The sequence below is a fragment of the Mustela erminea genome, chromosome 5 (genome assembly GCF_009829155.1).
Source record: "Mustela erminea isolate mMusErm1 chromosome 5, mMusErm1.Pri, whole genome shotgun sequence".
Classification (NCBI taxonomy): domain Eukaryota; kingdom Metazoa; phylum Chordata; class Mammalia; order Carnivora; family Mustelidae; genus Mustela; species Mustela erminea.
Window position 1 is genome coordinate 59,178,049 of NC_045618.1, and position 19,903 is coordinate 59,197,951.

Consider the following 19,903-nt stretch of genomic DNA (forward strand, 5'->3'; position numbering starts at 1 on the left):
GTTTTTTTATTAGGGCATTTAGCCCATTTACATTCAGGGTAACTATTAAAAGATATGAATTTGGTGTCTTTGTATTACCTGTAAGGTGACTCTTACTGTATATTGTCTCTGTTCCTTTCTGTTCTGTTACTTTTAGGCTCTCTCTTTGCTTAGAGGATCATCTTCAGTATTTCCTATAGGGCTGGTTTAGTGTTTGCAAATTCTTTTAATTTTTTATTTGTCCTGGAAGCTTTTTATCTCTCCTTCTATTTTCAGTGACAGCCTAGCTGGATATAGTATTCTTGCCTGCATATTTTGCTCATGTAGGGCTCTGACTATATCATGCCAGTCCTTTCTGACCTGCCAGGTCTCTGTGAATAGCTCTGCTGCCAATCTAATATTTCTACTGTTGTATGTTACAGACTTCTTGCCCTGAGCTGCTTTAAGGATTTTCTCTTTGTCGCTGAGACTTGTAAGTTTTACTATTAAATGACAGAGTGTGGACTTATTTTTATTGATTTTGAGGGGGATTCTCTGTGCCTCCCGGATTTTGATGTTTGTTTCCTTCACCAAATTAGGGAAATTCTCTACTATAATTTGTTCCAATATACCTTCTGCCCCTCTCTTTCTTCTTCTTCTGGGATCCCAATTATTCTAATATTGTTTCATCTTATGCTGTCACTGATCTCTCGAATTTTCCCCTTATGGTCCAGTAGTTGTTTGTCTCTCTTTTGCTCAGCTTCTTTATTCTCCATCATTTGGTCTTCTATATCAGTAATTCTCTCTTCTGCCTCATTCATCCTAGAAGTAAGAGACTTCATTTTTTATTGTACCTCATTAATAACTTTTTGATTTCAACTTGGTTAGATTTTAGTTCTTTTATTTCTCCAGAAAGAGATTTTATTTCTCCAGAAAGGATTCTCTAATAACTTCCATGCTTTTTTTGAGCCCAGCTAGCACCTTGAGAATCATCATTCTGAACTCTAGTTCTGACATATTACTAAAGTCCATATTAATTAGGTCCCTAGCCATTGGTATTTCCTCTTGTTCTTTTTTATTTTTATTTTTTTGTAGTGAGTTTTTCTGCCTTGTCATTTTATCCGGGTAAGAGTAGATGAATGAGAGAACAAAATACTGAAAGGGTAACAACAACCCCCCAAAAATATATACTAACCAAATCAGAAGAGACCCGAAATCAGGGGGAGAAAAATGGGGGGAAAAAAGAAAAAATATATATATATAGGACTAGTGAATAGAACAGTGCTACACACTTTATTTTGGGTGTATTTTGATCTGTTAGAAGAAACTGTATCCCAAAATTTTAAAGGAAAAAAAAAAACCTATGTGTATACAAAAATAAGGTTAAATATAATGAAGGAATAAAATATGACTATAACAATGAAAATTTAAAAAGATTTTTTAAAGGTATTGATAAGATAAAATAGCTAAAAATATTAAAACAGGAGAGAGGAAAAAATTTTAAAAATAGAATAAGAAAAAAATAAAATTAAAAAATTTTAACTTTGGAACACTAAAGGATCATAGGGGAAAGACCATGAATTTTATGTGTTGCTTTCCCCTACCTCTGGAGTTCTGCAGTTCTCATTGGTCTGTGAACTTGGTCATGGCTGGATGTTCTTGCTGATGTTCTAGGGAAGGGGCCTGTTGCAGTGATTTTCAAATGTCTTTGCCCGAAGGCGAAATTGCTCTGCCCTTACGAGGGGTCAGGCTAAGTAATCTGCTCGGGGTTGCTCTTGGTAGTTTTTGTTCCCTGGATGCTTTCCATACAGCTTTGGAGGACAGGAATGCAGATGGCGGCTTCCCAATCTCTGGCTGGTAGGCATTGAGAGCTCAGAGCCCCACTCCTCAGTGTGCCCTCAAAGAAAAGCACTCAATCCCTCCTGTCTTCCTGGTCTTTGGCCACACTCCAACCTCATCCGGCCTGTGACCAAGCATTTCTATCTCTAGTGCACGGCCCCATTTGGAGTCTCCAAACCCAGATGATTTCTGCAGCATGTTCCCATGCCACTCCTCCCAGAAGAGGAAGGTGAATCTCCCCAGATCTGCTCTTGTTGGGTCCCTGCCTGAAGAGCGATGGCCCAACTGTGCATTGGCTCATGGTTTAAGGTAACCCCAAGCTAAGAGTGCAGTCCTTGGCTCCATCTCTGCAGCCAGTGTGGCAGTTCTGATACCTGGGAGCTCTGCCACACTCACACACCCCTGGTCTTTTTGTGATCCCATGGTTCCTGAGACCACATTGTCCCCATGAGGGCTCCACTGCTCACTTAGCTTCTGGAGTGACGTCCTTCAGTGGAGCAGACTTCTAAAAGTTCTGATTTTATGCTCTGCTGCTCTCTCACTTGCTGGGAGCCAGCCCCTCCCCCCATGTTCTATCTTCCTGTATGTTGCCTCCAACTTACTTCTTTACACGTCCTACCTTCCAGAAAGTGGTTGCTTGTCTGTTCTTAGGATTACTCCTCTTCTTCTCTTCTATCTCCTGTTGAGTTTGTAGTTGTTCAGAATGGTTTGATAACTATCTAGCCGGACTCTTGGGACCTGATAATATTTAGGTCTCCTACTCTTCCACCATCTTGCTCCTTCCCCGCCAAATCATCATTTTAATACTTGGAAGTTGATTACATTTTGAACTTCGTATTGGCTTGTGTTGTCTGGTTTTTGTCACTTAGCAGTTATAGATATTTGTCAAAAAAAAAAGTATTATTTGTTCAAGAAGCATGATTGAGGGTCTGGGTCAAATCACAACCTGTTAGTTCTAATCACTGCCACTGCTCTATCTACCTATCTCATTTGTAAGGTCTGCAAACTTTTTATCTCTCTGTTGCCCGAAGGACATTACATTTTGATTCAATTTGCTTATAGTGCTTGACCAATCAATGTATTAAATGTGCTGCTCAGGCACTGGAACTAAGAGAAAGTTTTTAACAATGTCAACTGATGAAAACTTTGAAATTAGATATAGCATTTTCCTTACTCAAGATAATATAGAAATCTAATTATCTTGAGACTCAATACATACAGCAGTGGTGACCCTTCAAATGGTACAGGAAAGCAGTGACTTTTACTCTGTGAGTTCATAAATGGGATGATCACTGGCTTGTTATTTGTATTTTAGAAACTTCTAAAAATTATTTGTCCTAATTTAAATAATTTAAATTAAAATAATAGTCCTAAATTATTTTAGGACTATTAAAAATCTTTCATCACTCAAAACACCATATGTGTGACAATACTGATGCCTGTCTATAATCACAAAACCATGGAATTATAGAAGAGTGGAAATGGAAGAAAACTATCAATTGTATGTCTCGGCTCCCTGTTTGACAGAGAAGTAAACATTGGGACAAACACACACACACACACACACACAAAAATATTTTATTTCTTGTAACTTTACTGAGATATAATACCTATACTATATAACTTGCCAATTTTAAGTGTATAATCCAATGGTTTTTAGCATATTCAAAAAGTTACACAATCACTGTGACAATCAGTTTTGGAACACTTTCATCACCCACATACCCATTAATAGTCACTACCCATTTCCCCCTAATTCCCCTAGCCCTAGGCAAACGCCAATCTACCTGCTATCCATAATGATTTGTTTATTCCAGATACTTCATTGAAATGGGCCCATGCAATATGTGCAATATGTGGTCTTCTGTAATGGCTTCATTCACTTAACAAATGTTTTTGAGATTCATCCACATTGTAGCATGCACCATTACTTCATTCCTTTTTTTAACTGCTTCATAATTTTCTGTTGTATTCCTCTGTCACACTTTGGGTATCTATTCATCCGTTGATGGACATTTAGGTTGTCTTCACGTTTTGGCTGTTATGAACAATGCTGCCATAAAAATTTGTGTATAAGTTTTTATGTGGGCATAAGGTCTCATTTCCCTTAGGTATATACTCAGTAATACAATTACTAGATCATGTGTTGACATATGTTACCTTAAAAGGCACTGTAGTTTTCCAAACTTGCTACACCATTTTACATTCCTGCCAGTAGTGTAACAGAGTTATACTTACTCCATATTTTGACCAAAATTTATCATTACCTGCTTTTTAAATTATTATATTAGGTATCCTACTGGGTGAGATGTAGTATCTTACCTTGGTTCTAATTTGCATTTCCCTGATGGCTAATGATGTTGAGAATCTTCTCGTGTGCTTATTAACCATTTATATATTATCTATGATGACCTATCTGTTCAGATTCTTTGCCCATTCTTAAATTGGTTTTTCTTTTATTACTGAGTTATAAAATTGCTTTATATATTTTATATACAAGTCCCTAATGATATGTATGATTTACAAATTTTTTCCTAGTCCATTGGTTGTCTTTTCATTTTTCATTTTCTTGATAGTGTTCTTTGAAGCACAATAATTTTTAATTGTACCAAACTCCCATTTGTTTTGTGTGTGTGTTTGTGTGTGTGTCTTGCAATTTTGATATCATATAAAAGAGACCATCACTCTAATCCAAGATCACATTGATTTATGCTTATGTTTTCTTCCAAGAATTTTTCTAAAACTTTTATTTTTTTTTACATTTTTATAAAAGCTTTATTTTTCATATTTAGGTATTGTTTTATTTCTTACATTTAGGTTGTTGACTTACGTTGGCTTAACTTTGTATATTCTATCAGGTAGGGGTCCAACATCATTCTTTTGCATGTGGATATCTAATCGTCTGAGCACCATTTGTTTATTTATTTTTTTAAAGATTGTATTTATGTATTTATTTGATAGAGAGAGAGAGCACATGAGAGAGCATGGGCAGGGAAAGGGGCAGAGGGAGAGGAAGAAGCAGGCTCCCCACTGAACAAGGAGCCCTATGTGGGACTCGATTCCAGGACTCTGAGGTCATGACCTGAACTGAAGGCAGACACTCAACCAACTGAGCCAACCAGGTGTCCCAGCACAATTTGTTTAAAAGTAATAATAATAACAAAAACAAACAAAAAACCCCTATTCTTTCCCTTAATATAATCTTAGCAACCCAGTCAAACATCAATTGATTTTAAATATCACAGTTATTTCTGGATTTCAGTCAATTGATTTATATATCTATCTTTATGCCATGTAACTTTGTAGTAAATTTTGACATTAAGAAGTGTGAGAACTCCAACTGTGCTCTTTTTCAAGACTGTTTTGGCTATTCTGGATCATTTATGTCTTTGCAAATTTAGTATCAGCTTGTCAATTTCTGTAACAGCTAGATATTTGTTAGAGATTTAAGTGAACCTGTAGATTGCTTTGAATACTATTGTTATTTTAGCAATATTAAATCCTTCAGTCCATGAACAGGACTTATCTTTCCATTTATTTAGGTCTTCTTTCTTCTTTTTTACATAGATCTTTAATTTCTTTCAACTATGTTTTGTAGAATTCAGTGGCTATGTTTTGAACTACTTCGTTAAGTTTTTTCCTAAATATTTTGTTTTCTTAAATGCTATTAAAAATGGAATTGTTTCTTTGATCTAATTTTTGGATTTTTCATTGCTGTATATTGATATACAATTGTTTTTTGTATATTAATCTTATATGCTGCCATTTGCCAAGCTCATTTATTAGTTCTAAGAGTTTCTTTAGAATTTTCTATGTATAAGATCATGTCATCTAAAAAGAGAAAATTCTGGGATACCTGGGTGGCTCAGTTGGTTAAGCAGCTGCCTTCGGCTCAGGTCATGATCCCTGGGATCGAGTCCCACATCGGGTTTCTTGCTCAGCAGGAAGCCTGCTTCTCCCTCTGCCTCTACCTGCCACTCTATCTGCCTGTGCTCACTCTTTCTGACAAAAAAAAAAAAAAAAAGAGAGAGAGAGAGAAAATTCTACTTTCTTCTTTTCAGTCTAGGTACCTTATTGCATCTCTTCCTTTCCTAATTTCCTGGCCTAGAAACTTGGTGCAATGTTGGATATAAGTGGCAGAACAGACTGCCTGTCTTTTTCCTGACTTCAAAGAGAAACATTCAATCTTTCATCATTAAGTACGATGTTAGCTGTAGGTTTTTCCTAGATGCTCTTTGTCAAGTTGAGGAAGATAGCTTCTATTCCTAATATATTGAGTGTTTTTCTATGAAGTGGTGTTTAATTTTGTCAAATGTTTTTTCTGCATCTATCACCATGATCATTTGGTTTTTCTCCTTCATTCTATTTATATGATGTATCACATTTATTGTTTTTCAGATGTTAAGCCAACCTTGCATTCTGAGATAAACTCCACTTGATCATAGCATATAATTCTTTTTATATGTTGCTATATTTGCTTTGCTAACTTTTTTTTGAGGATTTTTGCATCTATATTCATAAAAGCTATGATCTATGGTTTTCTTTTCCTATAATGTCTTTTCTGGTTTTGATATGAGGACTCATAGATGGCTTATTATTTTTAAAGTATGGAAATCCCTGGAAAAAAAACCTCAAACAGTGAGAAAGATTGAAAGTTGGAAAGTGTAAATCCCCTGTCCTGTCCCAATTTCACTGTGCGTAGGATTAATGTGTATGAGTGTGTATATGCATGTGCATTTACGTATGAATTCTATTCATGGTGAACTTATATGTCTGTGTGTGTGTTTGTGTGTGTGTATTTAATAAGTGAAAAGTGATTATCTGAGATCACAAGATTCAAAATTAACACAATCATCTTCAGATTCTTGGTTTTTTGACTCCCAGTCCAGTGAAGTTCACAGGCTTAGGAATCAACACACTTTTAGAGGTTTTCCAATTCCCTGTGATATATTTAAAGAAGACTCCAAAAAACAGATTAAATCCAATTAGGCTATTCATGACGAATATTGGATTATCAACTTTGCTATTAACTTGAATATCAATATACCATGGCAAGCTATCCCACTTAGCTTTTTATTTTAATAGCCAAACTTATTTAATTTCATATCTATATCTATATCTCTGTCTATATATACATATACATATATATTTTTAATCAATCCATTTTTTAAATTCTTGACATTACAGGAGGTTTGCCTCCAAATTAAAAATAGAACTACCATATGACCCAGCACTCCCACTTCTATGCATTTAACCAACAAAATTGAAATTAAGATCTTAAAAAGATTAGCACTTCCATGTTCATTATAGCACTACTCATAATAGCTAAGATGTAGAAACACCCTAAATGTCCACTGATGGATTAATGGATCATAAATCATGGTATAGACATACAATGGAATACTAGTCTTAAAGAAGAGGGAAATCCTACAATATGTGACAACATGGATGAAACTTGAGGACATTTGCTAAGTGAAATAAGCCAATCATAGAAAGACAGATACTGCATGATTCCACTTGTGTGAAGTATCTAAAATAGTCAAATTCATATAAGCAAAGAACATGGTAGTGGCTATCAGGGCTATCAGAGAAGCTAATCAATGATAATATTCTGAAATCTTGTATATTTCTTAATCTTAATCATAATTCAATAATTTCCTAATGTCTGAATTATTCTGTCTCAAAAAATTACCATGTGTGAGATATCAGTGGTTCAATGTATTGCCCCACCAAGTGACTGCTGTTACTTTTCACAATCTCGCCCCACATGTTAAGTAGAGCCTATATGGCTTATGTGATGGAAGTCCACTTCCGCAGTTTTCTATGAAGAAGCACATAGCCAAGAACACTGTATGAGTTCAGGTACTGTGAGCTGCTATAACAAATAGAGCAAATTTCAACCAAAGAGTTTATTTTCCTTTTATTTAATGATCAAAGATAGTGTCCCAGGTCTATAGATAGTGTTTCTCCTTGAGGCAATTTGGGGACCCAGGCTTCTTTCATCTTGGGGCCAGCCCTCCTCTAGACTCTGTCAACTGCATTCATCAAAGGAAAGGAGAAACAGTGCATAGGGAAGGCCTACCCACTTCTTAATAGCCTTGGCCTGGAAATGACACACAACAGTCCAACTTGTATATTTTTTTGCAAGAAGCAATCACATGGTCACAATGAATTATAAAGAGAACTAAGAAATAGAGTCTAGCTCTGTGCTAGAAAAAGAAAAAAGCTCATAAACAGCAAGCAGTTCTTCACAAATAGACTGACACACAAATAATCAAGGAACAATCCATTTCTGTCCATAGGTTACCTCCATTCAAATTCCAAGGGAAAAATTATCAAATTCTGCTGGATTATAATTGTGCTCATACACTCAATTTATTTAATAGAGTATTTTACAAATCAGTCTGAAGCAGGTCCATTTACAGTACTCCATTGCACTCAGACCTCCCTGAGCAATAGGTAGAGAGATCCATGATTTAAATCACAGTCCTAAAAGCACAGAAATCCTTCCCAAGACAAAGAAGGAAGTTCCCCTGAAGACTAATTCTTACCCTTCACTTTATGAACCAAAACTGAATTCAGCTTCAAAATAGCGGTGTTCTATGTTCAAAATTTTCAGACACGGGCTCCACTGGCTCCCTGTTAAAATTAAATTATAAAGGCTCTGGGACTTCTTTCATCTTCATATGTTACATGATGACTCACACAATACATTTGACAAATTGGGTTGTCAATAAACATTTGTAGAATTGAACTGATATGGTGTCAAGGATCTTCTTAACAGGTGTTTTTAAAGTATGGAACAAACTTGCTATACTGACTTGCAAAGGCCCTTTAATCCTTGTTTGTCTACATGAAATACTCTATAATTTTTAAATAATAATAAATTACTATTTCACACAATATTAGTCAGATATGCTGAATCCAGGAATTTCTAAAATGAGTTTCTACTTGAGAATTAGCCAGTGTAGACCACAGCCACAACATTTCTCAATAAGTTTCGATAAATCGCTTTGCTGAATTTCTACTGACAGTCTTTTGTTTAACATTAGGGTGTGTCATTGATTGAAATAATATTTGTTAAATGTTGAAATAATAAAACAACAATTTTGCTCAAATGGTGGTCATGTTGTAAAGAGCTCTGAAAAAAAACAACCCACAAATTATCTAGGTTTTAGGTCCTTTCTTATTGTCACTAATGAGACCTAAGAATTTGGGGAAGTTACATTTCCTCTTTGACCCTCAGTGTCATCTTCCATGCAATGAAAGTTTGGACCAAGGAGTTCCTAAGAGCACTAATACTTTAACTCAGTGACCAATAGTTTGCCTTGAGAACAAAAAAAGTAAACTTAGGCTCAAGCACCCAAAGCTCAAGCAAAAAAGAAAAAAAAAAGGTTTTTTGATATACCAAGATTAGAATAGCTACCGATGAAATGAACAAAATAGGTGATTAGATTGAGAATGTAAGCCTCACTGTAACTACAAAGCATAGTCTAATGATTTCCTGGCTTTTGGAGGTCAGTAGCTGGTTGAGGAACTAAAGCAATTGCATTTAGATCATTTACAAATATCCAACTTTCAAAAACTCAGGCTGTTTTTGAAATCAGACTGTGTTATAAGCAAACTAAACAAAGCTTTGATTTAACTTGATAATGTGCCCATAATAACTGATTACTCCAAATCTTTTTTTGTTCTCCCAATGTCAAAATGCAAAAGTTTTAAATACTTTGATATAATTGTAGTAAACATAGACAACAATTTCTAAAATTGTAGAATACTATTTGACATTCCTAACCTATGGGTTATCTATAAAGAGATAGATTAAAAGGGCATCTGGGAAGTGGAATCAAACACCAGATTCCAGGTGTTGGAGAGGCAATGCAAAGGTATTTTCTGTTCTGTATTGAATGAAAATGGTTTTCGTATAAGCTAGAAAATAGCTGGAAATCTCTCTGAAATTATTCCATAAATAAATAAAGTTTCAACTTTGTGCTAACAATTGGTTATGAGAGTAAACCAGCTCTGAAAATCCTGGTATTTTAGATGGTTTCTACCCGCTTGCCACTCCCTCCCTCCTCCCAAACCCCACAGGAAATCTAGAGTAATTCGAAACTCTGTAAGATAAGACCCATGATTAAAATAATATATGTTCAGCAATCATTATTTGTTATACATTTAGATTTATTCATCTGTTTTTGTTTTTGTTCAGTGGCTCTCCACCTTGTTCCTGTGTTCAGTTGGAATATAAGGTTTTTCTATGTTGGTGTGGAAGCTATAGGTTATATTTCTGTTCTTCTAGTGGTTTCCCCAAAACATGTAATTAGATATGTGTTTTTCTAACAAAATCTACATTATTCAGTGTCTCCTCCAGCTGAACAAGACAATGACCTTAGAACCCGAGAACATATCCCCTACCCATTAAGTTATTACTATATAGATTTGGGTTCTTATTATTTAACACAAGCAGTATTATTATTATTATTTTTTAAAGATTTTATTTATTCACTTGAGAGAGAGAGAGAGAAAGAGAGAACACAAGCAGGGGGAGAGGCAAAGGGAGAGGAAAAGTGGGTTCCCCACTGATGTGGGTACCTGACATGGGGCTTGATCCTACAACCTGGAGATCACGACCTGAGCTGAGGGCACACACTTAACGATCTAGGCCACCCAGTGCCCCTATTTTTAATCATCCAATTGTTCTTCCTAAATTTACCAGCATCTTTCAACTTCAGGGCTCACTGTTGTTTATTACATCGCCCCATCCCCTCTGAATATTCTTGTCTTTATGGTATAGTTACTCTTTTAGGAAGGATAGGTGGGTGGAATGTATGCCTGAAAATGCTTTCAGTTTTCCCTTATCTTTGAATAACCATTTAGCTGGGAATAGAATTGTAAGTTGTCAGTTTTTCTCCCTCAGGACTTTGAAGGTGTTTACTTCATTGTCCTCTAAAATCAATGATTATAAATGGGAAGTCTACTAGAAATCTAATTTTCTTGGTAGGTAGTCTTTCTTTGGATTAGCTGGCCTTTGAGATTTTTCTCATCACCCTTGATATTCTGCAGTTTCACTCTAATAAATTTATTTTACTTATGTTACTTGAAACATGAAATGCACTCTCCATCTAAGGATTCATATCTCATATCTCTTTTACCTCAGAAAAATTCTCAGCCAATTTCCCTTCGAATATTGCCTCTCCACGACTGCCTCTAATCTCATTTTCTTTATAAACTAGATTCTGTACATTTATACTTCTAGGGTATATGACTTTGGCTAAATTTTGAGAATTTCCTTTAAAATTCTCGGGCTCGGGTAATATGAGAAAAATTCTGAGACATTTCTCCAAATTTATAGGGCCAATAGATTGCCTAAAAATGACCTTACAAAGACCCATAGCAATGTCCACCACAGTGAAATTATGGAGTAATGGGGATAAAGAAAAGTCCCTAAGATATTCCTTTCGCAGTAGTTCTGGAAACACAGGACCCATAAAATGTTTAATTTAAAGGAAACTTCAGGGCACCTGGGTGGCTCAGTGGGTTGAAGCCTCTGCCTTCGGCTCAGGTCATGGTCCCGGGGTCCTGGGATCTAGCCCTGCATCGGGCTCTCTGCTCAACAGGGAGCCTGCTTCCCTTCCTCTCTCTGCCTGCCTCTCTGCCTACCTCTCTGCCTACCTGTGATCTCTGTTTGTCAAATAAATAAATAAAATCTTAAAAAAAAAAAAAGGAAACTTCATTTTTTAGGAGATTTAACTTGAGATACAGAGAGATTAAGGATGATTTATTTTCAAGTGGTTGTCAGATTTAGGACTAAACCCAAAATTTCCTCAATTTCAACCAAGTACTCTTAATGCGATTCCACATTACTTTCCCAAGACATTAAAAATACCTTAGCTATTACATCAAAATCCATGTTCAGCTCTAATCCAACAGTGGAGAATCTTGAATACAGGGAGGCAGTGGGGAATCTATCAAAAACATCACAGGAATAATGAGGGGTTAACTGAGTCACCCAGCAACATGGATAAATTAGCTCTCCAATGTTGAGCCCTGCCTAAGCTTCCAAACAAGAGTGATTCACTCAAAGAAAATCTACTGGAAATGTTGTGAATTAAAAGACCCGTTCAAAGGCATCTGGGTGGCTCAGCTGGTTAAGCACTGGACTCTTAAGTTTGGCTCAGGTCATGATCTCAGGGTCATCCGATTGAGCCCCACAGCAAGCTCCATGCTTGGCTGGGAATCGGGCGGGAGGGATGACTTCTTGGGATTACTGCTCATTCTCTCTCTCTCAAATAAATAAATCTAAACAACAACAACAACAACAAAAACCTGTTCAGTTAAGGTATGGAATATTTGCCAATGATTTTCTGTGGGCGGCTGTAAAAATAAAGTTTCTATCAGTTTCTTAAGAACTGTGTTATAAGAGCTAATTGGTAGAAACTGATTTAACTAGGAGAGCCCATTCGTGGGCTAAAGAGTTCCTAATCATAAGTACCAGAGAAAACTGGTGACTGATTCAAGAAAAAACAAAAAGGTAAATCAGGCATGGAGGTAATTAGCCAGACAAGATGAACTAATCCAGGAACGTGGCTGTTCTTTGAAAGGAGGAGATAAGTGGAACTGAACAGGAGTCACGCGCTACTTTAATCTATCAATTGATCAGTTATTTCAGTATTTCAGTTTGTTCTATATGCCCAGCACTCTATTAGAGGTATCACGGGGAAAAGGCCAGAAAATGATGAGCAGCTGAGTTAATAAATAAAATACATTGTGTTTTCTTTCCTCCTGCAAAATGGGGGAGGGGGGAGTTCATAGAAGGGAAGAGATCTCATTTTGTCAACACCAGGTGAAGCAGGATGTAATTGGATTTGCCCACAAGTATATACAGAAACAATGCTAAGCCAAACAAATACAGACCTTCAGCCTGGTTAAGGAGTCCCAAAAAGAACAATCCATAAGCAAGAGAAGAGAAAGAGTACTTCTTAGCTGATCCTGGAAGGAAAAATCAAATGCAGATATAGAAACGGGAAGATCAAAAATAGTCTTAATCCTACAGAAGAGAAGTATGATGGTCAGTATTTCTGCAGTGGCAAGTAAAGAAAGCATTGGGGATTTTAGAGAAAGAAATGTATCCAAAACAACTTTGAGAGGATGAGGGTAGGAAGGTAATAGAGGAAGAACAACAGAGTTGGTGTACAATGACCAAGGAAGAAATATAGGTATTGTGGGCCCTTTGGGTTTAACCATGAATCTTTACTTAGCAACTCTCCGTGGTTAGGAGGGGTAGACAAAAGAGGTGCCTTGGAGGACAGGAGAATCTGATTTACAAGACCAGAAAAGTCAAACAGGTTGAAAGGATCACCCTGAGGTTGTTGAACATTTAGTCCTTGGTGAGTTGGAAGTGTAACACAGCCAGGAGAAATGAACTGTCAATACTGACAGTTAGATCTTGCAGTGACTTGGCAAGGAAAGAGTACAAGGCCAGAACTACCGGTGCTCGGGCAAGAGCAACTAAGCCAACAGTAGGGCTAACTCCAAAGGAAGGTGAAGGTGGTGCCAACTGTACTATCCCAAGGGAGATCAAACACTCGAGTCTGCTCAGAGGGAGTGCCAATATTCCTGGACCTGTCTGAGGGTAAGCATCCCAAGAGGAATCAAGACGTAGCAAATCACAAAATGGGAAACAAGGAACCACATTACACATCTCTCTTGGCAAGATTCATTGGGAGCACGTGGCTTGCGACCAACATCTCCAAGGAATTTTAGCTTCCTCTCAATCCTAAATCCACATTTGACCAGCATCAAGCTGGTGAAAGGAAGACAATGGGTATCCCACTAACTCCATCTCTAGCTACTCCTCCTGCTACATTCGTGATCCACATACACCGAAATGAATTTCATTTCTCAAACCCACTCCACTCTCTCATATTTCTAAGCCTTAAGATACGTTGTTCCCTCTCCCTAGAATAACTTTTCTACCTACAGCTCTCTTTATCTGGCTCAGTTTTGCTCATCCTCTGGGTCTCTGCATCTTCTCTTATACCTTCTTACACTTCTGCTATCAGTGCTTTTATCACACTGGATGTAATGATGTGTTTTTTGTTAACACCCTAGGCTGTTAAAAACCATGAGGAGGCAGGTACCTGTTGTTCAGCTTTGTTCGCCCAGAATTATATCGATGGGCTCTGGTGCACAGCAGGTGCTTAATGCTTATTTATGGAATGAATGAGTGTAATTTCCATTTGTCCCTTTATTCATTTTTTTGTAACCTTGCTCAAGCATCTTTAGGTCTGTGGTCTTCTCAACCAACTTTTCTAATCTTTTTGAACAAGGAAGTATTTCAGAATGGAGAACCTGCTCCCCTGGCATCTTAACGTCCAAAAAAGAATTTCAAGAGTCTCTAGGAAGAAAACCAGTATTTTCAGAACCACAGGAGAATTTTTTAAAAATACGAATCCAGGAATCTACGCCTCCTGTGACAACTGAAATAAATATACTGCCTTAGTCATCACTATTCTCTTAAACTGGTTTGAGGAAACATGTTTTGCTTTTTGTTTTAAACAGGAACAGATTGCTCAGGGGTTGGGGGAGCCAGACACAAATCAGAAAGCCCTTCCTCTTTCATTTTACAAGTCCTTGCTCTCTGCCCAGCCCTGAGATATTTACTGAACTGCAGATGAAATAATCTTCTTTCTCTTCTCCAGGTGGCCTTGTGTGGTGTTGAAGAGTGAAAGAAATCGTGAGCACAACTCCAGCAGCCAGCCTTGAGAGGTTAGCTCAGAAGAAGGAGGGCCATGAATTCTGCTCACCCTGGGCACAGGACACTCTGTACCTAAGTCTCCTGAGTCTAAACTGGGAGAGGGAACTGGGGGGTGGGGGTGGAATTAATTTTTTAGCTGCTGACAAGCTCCACAAGTTATGGAATGATACTACTCCTCAGATAAAAGAAGGAGCAAGCAGCTGATATCTATTCCAAAAGTCCTCTGGCATTTTCCCTTTGGCTTTGGAGCAACCTGTTCTTTTTTTAATTTTTGAAGGTGTATAACAGGAAATCAACATTTCCTAAATTTTCTTTATGTGTCAGGCATTATGTTTAGTGCCTTAGTTGCATTATCTTATTTAATCATCCAAACAACCTCATACTCTCCATTTTTATCCTCATGTCACAAAGAAATTGATGCTCAAGGAAAGAAGTAACTTAGCCACTTAATTAATAACATGAGCCTGGTTCAAACCCAAATCTAATGACTTCAAATCCCAGTATTTTTTTTTCCCCTCCTGCACTGGGGATTTGTATCTTGAAATCATAGGAATGAGTCTAACTTTTTGGAGATAGCACAAAATCTAAAAATGCCACTCATGTCATAATAATAGCCATTCTGTAGGTGACCAATAGTTGATCCTAGCCAAAATAATGTTTCTAACTGTACTGATATAGTAAAATTTTCCCAAAAGAGAATTTTGACAAAGGCTAGCTGTTTACCCAAATAATCCAGCTTCCCTTAATACTTGAGGATGATTCTGGCATGCAGAAATTAAATTTTACCACCTTAAACAACAACACTAAGCCCTTAGAATTTCCTTACCATTGCATATCCATATTTTATAGTATCATCAAGGGATACTGTAATGATTTGTTTATCTACCTCAATACAGTATTAACTCCTAAGGGGCAGAGGGGGCAGAAACTACATCAGTCATTTTTGTGTTGCTTAACCAAGTTCCAGCATTCATGGCTACTCATTAAATTTTGTTGTATTAATCTAGCAAAGACCACAGTTGTGAAAACTACCAATTATAATGCAATTTGATGAGAATTTCCATTAAAATAAGTTCAAGGGGCACCTGGATTGAATAGTCAGTGAAGTGTCAGACTCTTGATTTCTGCTCAGGTGTGATCACAGGGTCTCTGGATCAAGCCCTGTGTCAGGGTCCATCCTCACCATGGAGCCTGCTTGAGAGCTGCCCCTCCCTGTCCCTCCCATTCACCCTCGTTTTCACTCTCACCATGTCTCTCTCTCTCTCTCTCTCTCTCTCTCTCTCTCTTTCTAAAATAAATAAATAAATCTTGAAAATAGGCTCAAGATCACATTTAAGCATGTAACGACAATTTATTCTATTTAGAGGAACATCTTTTGGGAAAATTGCACAATGAAATGAAGTGCTTTCTGTAGTATCTGCACATCAACATATCCCCAAAGCAGTTCTTTCAAGACACCAAGGCCAACCACAATGAGGGGAAGTGACACGGGAATAATCAGACTCCCCTCCCACAGTCTAAGCAGCCCTAGAGCAGTGGTTCTAAACCTTGCCTGCATATTAGGATCACTTAGGGAGGATCCAAAGATCCTCAAGAATAGGGTACTCCAAATACCCTAATGTTCAAGCCACACCACTGACCCATTGACTGAGAATCTCTGGAGATGGAATGAGGCATCATTATTCTTTAAAGCTCCTTGGGTGATTCTAATGTGCAGTGAAGTTTAAGAACTGCTGCCCACAGAAAGGAAAAACTGGTCAGTAGCCTTCAGGAGACGTAGGGTAAGGTGATTCTCAAGCATGTTGGCTACGGATCACACCAGAGAAACTGGTGGAACAGATTGGCCTCTGTCAGCTGTGGAGTAAGGACCATGGAGAGAAAGTCCATTTGGAGCTTGGTTACCATGCATGAAAGACACCATCTAATAATGGATCATGGTTACATAACAGCAAATTCTGATCTATTCTTATTCCCAAGGACAACAATGCAAATTTCCTTCTGAGAAGAGCCATGACACTGTGTAGGAACATGGAGTACAAAATATGATATAGCACATGAGTGCAGTTTTCCAGATTGCTTGTCCATTAAATCCTATGATTGCTCCAACACCACCTACACTCCTGAAGGTTTTGCTGAACAACAGCCCATATTAGCCAAAATAATAAAAGTGTTTGTGGGGGGCAGGGAACCTTACTGATTTCAAAAGAAAATGTATCTTTACGGCAAAAGGAAAATGCTGTTAAATAAATAGGTGTGTGCATATATGCTTGTAACCATCAAACAAGAAATACAAAGAGTCTCTTTTCTCTTAATCAGAAAAGGAAAACCTTTTTGCAGATTAAATTACATGTTTCTTGAATAGGGCTCATGCAATTGATAATAGTGAAGGATATTTGCAGAATTCCACAAACCCATAGATTAGAAAAGCAGCATTCGGTTTTAATTAATTAAGAGGAGCATGTATTCTGTTTGTAATTTTAAAAAGAAAATAAAGATGTTGTTTTACTATATATCTACATCTTTAAGGGCAGTGGTCTTCCTGAATATATTCATGAACTGGTAATATTTGGCACTTGATCAACAAAGCTGCACTGAAGATGATTATCTCAAGAATTCGGGTTAGGGTTCAGATCCTTTCAGAAATGGCATGTCAACCCTTCTAGTGTCTTCTCTATCATTAGAAAAAAGAGTCCAGGAAGGCAAAAGAAAATTTCTCAGAGGTACATGGTATGGTATAGCCACACATTTTCCTATACCCAGAAATTGTGAGATGAGTACATTTTTTACTTTAATTCCAGCAGAGTTAACCTACAGTGTTATATTATTTTCAGGTGTACAATACAGTGATTCAACAATTCTATACATTATTCAGGGCTCATCATGATTAAGTGTGTACTCTTTAATCCCCCTCACCCATTTCACCCATCCCCCACACCCCCTCTCCTCTGGTAACCATCTTTATTCTGTAGAGTTAAGAGTCCTTTTATTTCTCTCTTTTTTGTTTATTTGGTTTCTTAAGTTCCATGTATGACTGAAAGCATATGGTATTTGTCTTTCCCTGACTAGTTACACTTAGTATCATACTCTCTAGCTCCATCCATGTTGCTACAAATGGCAAGATTTCAGTTTTTTTAATGTCTGAGTAATATTCCGTCGGAATATTCCATTCCACCTCTTCTTTATCCATTCACCTCGCAGGTGCTCCTGGGTTGTGCTCTTTTCATCTCTGTCCTCTGAACTTCTCTGAATTCTAATGATTTTCTCTTGGACTAATGTTAGTAACTGTTCTTATCACCTCCAGATCATTCTAAGTTTTCTCCCTAAAGTTCTGTACATTCTCTTCTATATCTTATACAAAGCCTTCTTTCTTTCCAGATTCAAGAAAGCAAAACCCAGGCACACTGGAGAAACATAATGGAAGCTTTATTAGAAAGATCTAGGATAATGGAATCTCACGGTTTCATGAAGGATGGGGGAAATGCAAACGAGAGAAGATCTTTTCTCTCTGGGGCTCCTTAAAACCTCCTCACCTCCTCACCTCCTCTTTGCTTCCTTTCCTTATTATCTACCTGCAAAATGGCGAAGACAGCCACACCACAGCTCCCAAGTATGTATCAACTCACTTCAAATCCCAGAGTCTAGGACCTAAGAGCCTAAATTTAAAACCTCCAAACTTCAATGAGCTTCACTCTTGTTTCAATATGCTAGGTAGGAAATCGGGGTTTCTGGAGAATCTAGTGGGTAGAAAAGAATCCATTTTCAAAGGAGAGATTATATGGATATGGATTAAACAGAGGATCTCCAATTGCAATGGTCTGACTTAAAATTTTTCAATTTTACAACGGTGCAAAGGCAATATACATTCACTAAAAACTGAGCTTCAGTTTTTGAATTTGGATCTTTTCCTGGACTAGCAATTCATGGTGTGATAATCCCTGGTAATGCTGGGGCAGAAAGCCACAGCTCCCAGTCAGCCATCGATCAAGAGCACAAACTGATGATATGCTTACAGTCATTCTGCATTCGTATCACCATTCTGTTTTTCACTTTCAGTGTGGTAGCTGGTAAATTATGTGAGATATTCAACATGTAAATATAAGATAGACTTTGCATCAGATGATTTTGACCAGCTATTGGCCAATGTTAAGTGTTCTGGGCATGCTTAAGGTGGACTAGGCTAAACTGTGATGTTGGGTAGGTTAGGTGTATGAAATGCATTTTCAACCTAGGATGGTTTCTCGGGATGTAAGCTCACTTATACGTTAAGGAGCTTTGTATTATAAAAGCTACTCACTTTTATCTATAATTTCTTTGGCTTTCCAGAATTTGGGATTTTAATCCAGATCTTTGTAACAGATGTATCTTGTCCCAGGATGGTGTTTTCCAAACATTTTGAAAGCAAAGAAACTTTTTCTCTCCAGCTAAATAGTTCACTGTAACCTAAGATGTAAAACAGATAAATAGCAGAGTTGTTCTGCTGGAAGAGGGAGGGGAGAAAGCAAAGCCCAACTCCTACATACATTTTCCTCCATGGTGCCCCTTGAAACCTTGCTTCAGCTCCCTAGGAAAGCCATTGTTCTTGTGTGTATAACCAAAGACAGTCACTTCCATTACTATAAAAAAAATATGTTGCAATTCTCTTTCTTGACTTGTTAACTTTAGACAGTAAAGATGAAACACTTTAACTCAATTCTACTTCCTCCCCCACCCTTCCTAGTTTGGAGAGTTCATTTATTTTTAGTTCTTTTCTTCATCACTGTTAGAACTTTAAATATTATACTTAAATTGTATTTTTTCTCTTTTGACTTTAGATTCCCATCTCTTCACCAACTAAAAGAGCATACTTATACTGCCCTCTACTTCTCCCCCATTCCCATATGTATATATAAATATACCACTTTTAACATCTGAACACAAGATAATTAATAGGCTTTCTGTCATTTCCATTCCTTGATCCACTCTGTTACATAGTGTACTTTTGCCCTCCCTGGTCTATGAATGCAAAGTTCATTTTAGAACACCAGCTCCAAAGAAGCAACGGGAGCGGTGGTTTATATTCTTTTAAATGGCACGGCTCACAAGAGAAAAGGCAGACAGATAGGGTGTGGCAGTGGAGGTGCTAGAAACCATCCTCCCTTGATTCAAGAAGCTGAAAAATCTAAATTGGAGACACTCTGGGGAGAGGAAGAAGAGGAAAGGCTTCCTGCAGAAACTCCAGCATCACTTAGATTTCATGGTCCATTTTCCTTCACAAATGCCTCTATTTTTGTTATTCTACACAATACAACAGAACATTGTGACATTCAAGCACTGCGAGAACCATTTTTAATTAGTGGCAGCCAGTTTCCT

At 37.4% G+C, this 19,903-nt stretch overlaps 1 long non-coding RNA gene across 1 annotated transcript; it reads right to left on the reverse strand.

The window, feature by feature from the left end:
- Positions 1–3,410: 3,410 nt before the first annotated feature.
- LOC116589981 lies at positions 3,411–17,290 on the reverse strand. Its single transcript, XR_004285459.1, has 3 exons — positions 17,279–17,290; positions 14,101–14,103; positions 3,411–3,850 (listed from the first exon to the last, which is right to left on the reverse strand). It is a non-coding gene; the product is annotated as an uncharacterized LOC116589981 (long non-coding RNA).
- Between the last annotated feature and the right edge of the window lie 2,613 nt (positions 17,291–19,903).